Source organism: Rattus norvegicus, chromosome 4 (assembly GCF_021556685.1).
Source record: "Rattus norvegicus strain SHRSP/BbbUtx chromosome 4, alternate assembly SHRSP_T2T, whole genome shotgun sequence".
Lineage (NCBI taxonomy): Eukaryota > Metazoa > Chordata > Mammalia > Rodentia > Muridae > Rattus > Rattus norvegicus.
In genome coordinates this window covers 141881777-141892289 of record NC_141537.1, presented here as the reverse complement: position 1 = coordinate 141892289, position 10513 = coordinate 141881777, and the positions used below count along the sequence as shown (strand labels likewise).

The 10513-nt window shown below is 41.7% G+C and overlaps 1 pseudogene; it reads right to left on the bottom strand.

Moving 5' to 3' along the window:
- Positions 1 to 330: 330 nt before the first annotated feature.
- Positions 331 to 444, bottom strand: LOC120102689 (small nucleolar RNA SNORA17; annotated as a pseudogene).
- Between the last annotated feature and the right edge of the window lie 10069 nt (positions 445 to 10513).

Sequence of the window (10513 nt, the reverse complement as noted above, 5' to 3'; positions counted from 1 at the left end):
GATTATGCAGTCTGGCATAAGGCAAGGATCATCTATCTCCACATGGCTCACCCCCTCCAAACTCCAGGCCTTTATTGTATTGTACTGATGCTCATCTCAGGTTAGCTCACTTTCCAAGTCCCATGGTGCTGGTCTGGTAGTCACCTCAGGCTTGCTTCTCACATGACACACACGAATGGTTATCTAACTTGGGCTTCTCTTGACTGGAGCCTGTGGTCCACAGAGAGGTTCTTCTAGTCTCAGGCTTGCTTCCTGTCCTGCGAGCCCATCTAGACCTGCCTGGTGCTAGACTGGTAGTGATCTCAGGCTAAGTCCCTGTCCAGGCCCCCTGGGGCTAGACTGTTAGATCAGAATACTCAGTATAGACACAGACTCTCTCCTCTCTACCACCTATTGACACACATGTGATACAGCAGACACATCTGCAATGCCTCCAGAGGCAGGACAATTAAATAGTTTTTAATCCAACTGAAGAGCTGTTGAGGAAGACATTTATCCTCTGGCCTCCACAGAAGTGTATATATACATACACACATACATAAAGATAAACATACAACATATTGGAGATGGACAAGGAAAGCAGTTAGAATTGTAGTTGTGAATAGAATGGTCATGTCAAAATAAGAAGGAAGGGTTCAGATAAATTCTTTAGAAATTTAGGTTCAAAGGGAACTTTCATGGGAATGACCGAGGCTCTCTGTACATATGCTACAGTTGTGTAGCTCTGTTTTCTTGTGGGACTCCTACCAGTGGGAGCAGAAGCTGTCTCTGACTCTGTTGCCTGCTTTTAGGACCCTTTCCTTCTACTGGGTTGCCTCATCTAGTCTTAATGGGCAAGCTGGTGCCTCGTCTTACTACAACTTGCTATGCAATGGCTGGCTGATATCTAAAGGAGTCCTACCATTTCTGAACTAAATTGAAGAGGAGTGGATGGGGGGGGGGAATGGGAATTGGAAGAAAAGGAGTGAGAAAAAATTATGGTCTTGATGTAAAAAAGAAAGAAAGGAAGGAAGGAAGGAAGAAAGAGAAACCTAGCTTCAGTTTTCTCTCGGCTATAGAACTTACTTCACTGAAATGGAATGTAACTTCTCCATGGCGTTCTATAATTCTGTTTCTTTTGTGCTAATAGGTCACTCTGTCAATGCCACTTCATAAGATCTAACTGCTTAGACTGCTTCTTTAGTCTAATCTAATTTAAGCATGCTTGAATGTACTTACTCTCTTTTTAGCAATAATGCAGTTTCCTAGTTTGTATCTCCTTGAATGTTTTAATGTGTACTGTTTTGAAATGTCGGCGCCTCTGTACTTTGAGGCCAGCATAGTATGTGGAACATTGTGAAGGCCGTTCGTTCATTGAGTTGTGTCTGTCTCTGTGTGTTTTCACGGCCTCTTCTTTCTGCCTCACTGACCTGAGCTCACTGACCTGAGCATCACATGAAAACAAGAGTTTCCAAGACCTAATTTCCCAGAACACCCTGACAGTTTATTAGGGTTATTTATGTTAGAGCAGGTCTCCTTCAGTTTGTTACGTGTAGACTGACATTCGGTATCAGAGTGGATATTATGTAAGGTCCTTCTCCACGGGGGCTTCTGTGTGGTGCCTGTGGTCTGCTGCATAGGTATTCATCAACCTGCTCTTCCCGCTCTTCCCACTGCTCACCCCATTCATTTGTACATAGAGGGGAATCTCTTCCCAGAGCAGCCTCCTAGTCCTGCAGATGTACAGGATCCTATATGCAGAACCTCACAGAGCCCACTTTCCCCCTTTGTATCCTCCAACACTTCTGGCAGCACTGAACTTGACAAGGAACATGGCCTAGGATGTAGGTTTTCCTATGGGCAGACAGTCCTCTTACCAGAGCAGAGCCACAAATTAACAAGATCAGGAACAGTTAGTGGGAGACCTAAATGAGCTTCTGCACTAAGGGGTATGTTATTTACATGTAAGCATTAGTTCTCTGCATCCCATACACATATTCCTCTGTCTGTCCCAACCTCACAGGATTATGCAGCTTAGGTAAGTGTTCTAGATGAGTGAGTTACGCACACCATTCCCTTTAATGCTAACAACAATCTAATGATATAGTAATATAAATCTGACTTCATAAACTTTAGATTAAAACATTCTATAAGGTAAAGGTACTTTCTTTGAGACATGGAGATCATCATAGGGACTCAAATTCTACCCAAGCATCCATTCTTAACCCCGTGCATTTTGTCCTCAAGCTACACTCTTGAACGTACCTTGTACCTTGTGGTCCTTTAATGCCATTGCCACTGGTAGTGTGTTGAGAACCCAACCTTTTCCACATATGCTTTCATGGATTACTCTTGGGATAAAATGAGTGAGCTAAAATTGCTTTCTGCTTGGGGAAAAAAGAATAAAGTGATCCTCTAACACTATGGTCCAAAGAGGCTACATACTTTGTCTCAGGCCACCTGAAATGCACATCATGTTTCCTGAGCCATATAAGATTTTGGATTGTTTTCCTTATTTAAGACTCATATACTCTGGACTCAGCCAGGATATAGGTAGGGTTGTCTTCTATAGAGAGTACCTATAGAGCTCTTATACTGTCTCAGAAAATCCCAAGCCTTGTGCATCTCTTGCCGTTTAACGGTTCCCAAGGGCTCCAACACAACCACTTCTGGCTCGGGAGAAAAAAGAGCTGCCTAGGCACGTGCACCCATTGTACTCTATTTCTGTCTTTGGGGACACTCAAATTTTCTCCCCTTTTACTTAGGAATTTATGACCTTGACAATTTCTGTTTAATGCAAACCACTCAGAACAGAAATCAGCATCGGGAAAATTGACTTTTCTTATCTGTGCTCCAACCTCAATTTGAAAAAAGGGTGACAATTTTATCTACTTCACGTGATAGTTTTGAGGATTGATAAAGCAATTTTCAATATATGGAAAGCAATTAGTATAATAAGTAACCAATACCAAGGCTAAGATGTGAATATTTTCATTTAAGAAAAACGTTTGTCTATTCGTCTTTTGTTTGGTGAAGGATACTGTACTCAGAACTTTGTGTTTCCTGGGCAAACACTTTACTACTGAGCTAGTTATACCTGCAAGTCTATAGGCAGGGTAAATACTTGTAATGTCACAAATAGTTCATTGTTGCCATCCTAATAAACATCACCATTGTCCCTAAATTATGGATTAAATCAGTTTTTACTGCATGTTGTAAATGCCAGTCTAAAGGCTTGGCATTCTTAGTGTTGACATTAGGCACCAGTTTTTGTCAGTGACCATAACAAATCACCACATGCTTAGAGCATAATACAATAAAAATGTGGTTGAATGCTTCAGAAGTACAACGCAAGTCTTGTTGGGCTAAAAATCAAACTGTCAGGGAGGCCGTGTTCTTCCTGGAGGCCCTAAGGAAGATTCTGTTTCTCTGTTAGTTCAGATTGCTTCTAGAATCCAGCTCCTTAATGTTATAGATCTGGAGTCCCTGTTTCCTTGCTGACTGACAAATGATGGTGGTTGTTAGCTCCAAGAGGCCTCCAGGTTGCTTGGTTAGTGATCTCCTTCCTTAGTCTCTAAAGCCAGCACTGGTGGATTAGTCCATCTCATGATTGAGAACTTCTTTGTCATTTCTTTATCTGCCTCTTCTGTTTTCATTTTCTACTGTGCCCATGTGCTTAAATTGAGCCCACCTAGATACCTAGATAATTTCTTCTCCATTAAGAATATCCTTTTTTTTTTGTTTTTGTGTGACTCAACACATAGTATGACTCAACATAGAGTGTTTTTGGTTTTGTCTTATTAAAACAAGGTATATAACACTTTGGCCTTCCTGTTGTCAAATTCACAATGTTTATCTGCTATCTTTTTTTTTTTTTATTAACTTGAGTATTTCTTATATACATTTCGAGTGTTATTCCCTTTCCCGGTTTCCGGGCAAACATCCCCCTCCCCCCTCCCCTTCCTTATGGGTGTTCCCTTCCCAACCCTCCCCCCATTGCCGCCCTCCCCCCATAGACTAGTTCACTGGGGGTTCAGTCTTAGCAGGACCCAGGGCTTCCCCTTCCACTGGTGCTCTTACTAGGATATTCATTGCTACCTATGGGGTCAGAGTCCAGGGTCAGTCCATGTATAGTCTTTAGGTAGTGGCTTAGTCCCTGGAAGCTCTGGTTGCTTGGCATTGTTGTACTTTTGGGGTCTCGAGCCCCTTCAAGCTCTTCCAGTTCTTTCTCTGATTCCTTCAATAGGGGACCTATTCTCAGTTCAGTGGTTTGCTGCTGGCATTCGCCTCTATATTTGCTGTATTCTGGCTGTGTCTCTCAGGAGCGATCTACATCCGGCTCCTGACGGTCTGCACTTCTTTGCTTCATCCATCTTGTCTAATTGGGTGGCTGTATATGTATGGGCCACATGTGGGGCAGGCTCTGAATGGGTGTTCCTTCAGTCTCTGTTTTAATCTTTGCCTCTCCCTTCCCTGCCAAGGGTATTCTTTTTCCTCATTTAAAGAAGGAGTGAAGCATTCACATTTTGATCATCCGTCTTGAGTTTCGTTTGTTCTAGGGATCTAGGGTAATTCAAGCATTTGGGCTAAGAGCCACTTATCAATGAGTGCATACCATGTATGTCTTTCTGTGATTGGGTTAGCTCACTCAGGATGATATTTTCCAGTTCCAACCATTTGCCTACGAATTTCATAAACTCGTTGTTTTTGATAGCTGAGTAATATTCCATTGTGTAGATGTACCACATTTTCTGTATCCATTCCTCTGTTGAAGGGCATCTGGGTTCTTTCCATTTTCTGGCTATTATAAATAAGGCTGCGATGAACATAGTGGAGCACGTGTCTCTTTTATATGTTGAGGCATCTTTTGGGTATATGCCCAAGAGAGGTATAGCTGGATCCTCAGGCAGTTCAATGTCCAATTTTTTGAGGAACCTCCAGACTGATTTCCAGAATGGTTTTACCAGTCTGCAATCCCACCAACAATGGAGGAGTGTTCCTCTTTCTCCACATCCTCGCCAGCATCTGCTGTCACCTGAGTTTTTGATCTTTCTGCTATCTTTTTAACTTTTACCCAGCATCCCCCTCCCAGAAAATTGGGAGAGAATTAGTAGCGATGTCTTATTTCAGGAAGTGGATGGTATGGTACTTAATACTGTATGGTATGTACCTCATCTCACTTGTGACCCTGTAAAGCACTTAGTTTTATATGTGCATGATATAGGTAAAGAAACTGAGATGGGGGCTACTGAGATGAATCATGGGCTAAGAGCACTCGTTGCTCTACAGAGGACCTGGGTTTGGTTTCTAGCGCTACATGGTGGTTCACAACTATCTGTAATTCCTTTTCATGATCTGATGCTTCTGAGTTCCCTTGGAACTAGGCAGGATGTGGACCACATATACACATATATACACAACCAAAACAATCATACACAATAATCTAAAATAATTAGATGTCAGTAAATGAACTCATTGGCATTTGGAAATCTGGCATAAATCCAGGTCACTGTGGTCAGCTTTTCTTCTGAGATGAGAATACTTGAATCTTTTATTTTGTGCCATTGTTTATGTCTACCCTTTACCTTTTAGTGTGACAGGAGGTACTGTGTCATGTGGGTTCTTCTCTTATGTCCAGATGAATTGCATGATAGAGAAACTCTGTAGCCAATAGTTCACGTAAAGAAAATTTCAAATGACTGCATATCTAGGTTTTGCTCAAATATAAAAGTAGAGTAGAACAGTTTAATACTGTTTAACCCGGAGATATCAAACTTGCTCCTAATTCCAACCGAATGCTTATTATAATTCTCATAACATAGGCCTTATGTATATTATTTCTTTATTGTATAGAAATTTATTGTTTAAAACACATTTGTCTTAGTCAGGGTTTCTATTCCTGCGTAAATCTTCAAGAAGCAAGTTGGGGAGGAAAGGGTTTATTCAGCTTACACTTCCAACATTGCTGTTCATCTCCAAAGGAAGTCAGGACTGGAACTCAAGCAGGTCAGGAAGCAGGAGCTGATGCAGAGGACATGGAGGGATGTTACTTACTGACTTGCATGCCATGGCTTACTCTGCTTTTTTTTTTTTCTTATAGAACCCAGGACTACCAGCCCAGTGATGGCACCACTCACTTTTGATCACTAGTTGAGAAAATGCCTTACAGCTGGATCTCATGGAGGCATTTCCTCAAGGGAGACTCCTTTCTCTGTGATAACTCCAGCTTGTGTCAAGTTGACACAGAAAACCAGCCAGTACAAAATTTTATAGGCTTTGTCATGGTCTTCAAAATATCCAATGAAGTATGATTATGATAGGAAAACACAAACCTTGTGGGTACCAAAATGGCGCAGTGGTTAAAAACACTGACTGCTTTTGTAGAGGGTCGAGGCTAGATTCACAGCACCCACATGGCAGTTCACAGCTGTCTATATGCCCAGGCTTGGGAAACTATGCCTTCTTCTAGCTACTTCAGTCACTACATGCACATGATTCACATAAGTGCAGGTGAACACCCATACTTTTTAAGAGTACCATGTCTTAAAGACAATGTTAGAGCAGTGAGGAGGAGGAAGAAAACTTACTACACACTGACATCAAGTAGTCTCTCTATTGTGTTTTGCTTAAAACTATCCACAACCTTTCTGGGGTAGGTACTACCACTTTCCCTCCATTTTAGAGACAAAGCTGATTGACTTCTTCAAGGTCTCACAGATAGAAAAGATGTGACAGGATTTTCAACCCTGACAATTTGATCCCCAGGACTGAATCTGAAGAGAAGCCTCAAAAGCATTCTTTTTATTTTGTAGCTGAGTCAATTAAGACCTGGGATGAAATTACATAAGTTTTGTTAAGGCTGCCCAGCTGGCAGCTCTAGGACTCAGACCGAATTTTCTTCCTTCTATTTGGAGGAAGTACCAATATTAGCAGAAGTATGGAATCAGAAAGGCTTTGTGCTCTATCAGACACTAAATGTGTAACCTTGAGTAAATCATGGATCTACTCTACTCCAGTCTTTAATTCACTGAACTCAAAACCAAGAGTAGTCACATCTACTTCCCTAGGACTAGCAGAGTGGCAATAAATATAAAATATATGGGGTACAGCGTGCAAATAATAACTATTCCCCTGTATCAGCTCTGGCAAGGTTTGGTCTGGTTAAATTGTAGCTGACTGGTATAGAAATTATTTTAGAAGCCCATTTCACAAACCATAGGCTCTTGGCAGGTGCTCCTGGTACATTATAAGTAATTTAAGGGGAACTAAGCGATAGGTTATAGGTCTGAGGAATGTAGTATGCTATGACGTATTCAGATATAAACCAATCATATCTGAGAGTTAGGGGCTTGCTAATATGCACCATGCTTTCACTATAGCTGTTACCCTGGGTGAGCTGCTGGTCACCATGGTTTCTTGCTATTTTTTTCTGTTGAGTATATATTTCCCACTGAAGAGAGAGATTCCTAAGGCAAAACAAAACCAAAAAAAAAAAAGCTGAACAAAATATGAGGGTTCTGGAGAAATGTGTGAATGCCAAAGATGCTTCTCTATGTCACGGCTGTAAGTGCTATGGTGGACCACTAAGGTACAAACCGTTGGGTTGTTTTACAGGGTTGTTCCCTTGAGTAAACACTGAAAGGCTTCAGAAACATTTCTTTTCGGGATGATTTATGACCTTATGCAGTGCTGTGATCTGAGTTACTTTTGAAAGGAGCAGCAGATACCAAATGAATTTGACATTCGGTTGATGAGCACAGATGCAGAAATGCCCTTGGCTTTCTCTTTCCTCCAAGGGGGTTTACAGGAACATACCAAGAAAAGTTCTCCTCTGATGCCTCCTGGCAGTGAATGCTGAACTGTAGAACTTTGTGAGTGTTTTGCTGCCGAGGCTTGTGTGTGTCCCTCTGTGCTAGCATTCCTATTTGCAAGGAAAGCATACAAAACAACAGTGGTAGAGAGCAGCTTATAAGAACAACAATGCCAACCAAGCAGAGCTTTCAGGGACTAAACCACTACCCAAAGCATGGACTGACCCATGGCTCTAGCTGCATATGTAGCAGAGGATGGCCTTGTTGGGCACCAAAGGAAGGAGAATCCCTTAGTCCTACCAAGGTTGGACCCCCCAGTGTAGGGGAATGTGGGGGGGCATGGGAAGGGAGGGTGGATGGGGAGAGGAACACTCATAAAAGAAGGGGAGGGGTAGGGGAAGGGGTAGGGGTAGGGGTAGGGGCTTATGGACAGGAAACCAGGAAAGGGAATAACATTTGAAATGTAAATAAAAATAACCAATAAAAGATATTTTTAAAAAAGAATAAAAAAGAAATGAATGGTGATGTCGAACCTGCCTTGGTGCTTCTCCAGCTACCACAGATTTGAACTAGGGTGTAACTGTTTCAGGTGATATATAGGCAGAAGAATGATCAGGAAACACCCCACTTGATTATTTCCATCTAGGAGAATTAAGACGAATAATCTTGAGGGCAGCCTAGGCATGTATAAAATCTCTATGTACTGCTAAGCAGTTGTCCCTACTTGCAAATCTCCTTTATGTCTGTATTAGGAGTCTGTGGACAAGTTGCTTCATTTCTCTATATATCAATTTCCATATCTGTATGACAGCAATGGTAGCAGTATCTATTGTATAGAATCTTTACGTAGATTAAATTATTTATCTATAGAAACTGTTTGCTATGGTCTAAATATGAGCTGCTACCGATGCTTGTGCTCCCAGATTGTGATATTATTTTGGGAGGTTCTGAAACTTTAGGAGTTGGGACCTATGGAGAAAATGATTCCAAGGAGGGGGTGTGTTTTGAAGGTTATTTCTAGTCCTCAACCCTCTCTGCTTTCCCTACTTCGTGGCCACCATCATGTGAATAGCGTCCTCTCTTTCACTGTTCCACTACCCCTACCTTGGGTCTCACCATGTGTACCAAACCCTTCAATACATGATCCAAAACATGTCTCTCCTCTAAGTTTGTTTATGTCAGTTAGTGATAGTGACACAAAGCTAACATACTTCACCATTTCCCATCTGTAGTATTTTGGCATCTTCTGCTCAAATCCTCTGAGTCTATTGATGTTGGTAATTTATTATAGGACTGCTTCGTTCTTCTTTTCCTCTATTTTAGTATTTAATAAAAGGTCAACTTTCATTCCAAAAGGCAGATCTCTAGCTAGGTCCAGTCAGGCTAACTCCCAGAGCTATGTCTCAAGCCAAGGAGTGGCAGACATAGCTTTAACTGTGGGCAAGCCCCTCCAGTATATTCTGGATCAGTCACCAGAGACAGGAGGCTCACTGAATACCATAGGCAAAGTCTCTCACTTCTAGCCTGCTGCCAAGGCAGGCAGAAAGCAGAAAGTTCAAGCCAGCCAGACTGCAGGTGCAAAAGCCACTGGAGACGAGAAGTGCATCCAAAGCTGCCTGGCACAGCTGTTAGAAATGAAGGTCAGCCAGATCCACGAGGTATCACCTCGATAGCGATAGAACATGAACAGGGAAGCAAATGGATCTGAGGGGAAAAAATAGTCTGATGTGAGTCATCAAGGTGGTCAGTTAGAGCACTTTGAAATTATAGGATTAGATAAAATGTGAACTTAGATTTCTTTTACTGAAATGGAAATGTAGAGAGAAGGAACTGTCCTTTCCTACAGGCATGGGTGTGAGGAGGGCTATTGATTTCTGGTACACTGCATTGCTAGGCATGGCCTCTTGATGATTTGATGGATCCGAGTTATGTAAAAATCTAATACACTGAGTTATTTAATGCTAAGGTTCGTTTTTTAAAGCACCATTTGCTGGGGCTATAATATGCTCAGTGTTAGAACATTTCTCTTGCAAGTTCAAGGGCCCTGGGTTCAATTCCCAGCATCATAACACATACTTTTAGAAGGTGATATGAGGTCACAGTACATAAATAAATGCTTTTATATATGATTCCCTAAATCTTCTAGATGTGTAGGATTTAGGTCATCTAAATATGGACCTTTTGTAGCATGAGAATGGTTTTTCTGGAGGCAAATGAGAGCACAGATTTTTTTTTTTAAAAAACTTAGTTTTTTGCCATTAGAAATTTGTAGTGTATCCGAAGCTCTTTATTTTTACCCAACAGAAAATAATACTCTTTCTTTCACATGTCAGGGTGATACAGGTAACTATGCCCCTGCTGAGGATGGCAGTAAGCTGATTTTGTAGTAACGAGATGGATGTTGTAAGCATCATTACCATCAGTGCCATTATTTTACTGACCCTGTTATAACTAAGAGTGTGTTTTCAGGAAAGCAGGCCCAGGTGTGGAGTGTATCTCTCGTCCTCAAAAAGCTGAGCCAAGTGAATCGGGTTGGATATCAAGCACTTGACCTTATATTCATCGACACAACGTTCTAACAGCTGACCTATATGCATTTTTTTAAAGTGGTGCAACCGGGTGGCTGCATGCCACATGATGCAGATCCTTGCAGATCAGTTAGACCAACAGTGCTCCCAGAAGGAGCAATGAAAGAGCAAACTGCCCCAAACAGCAGGACACAC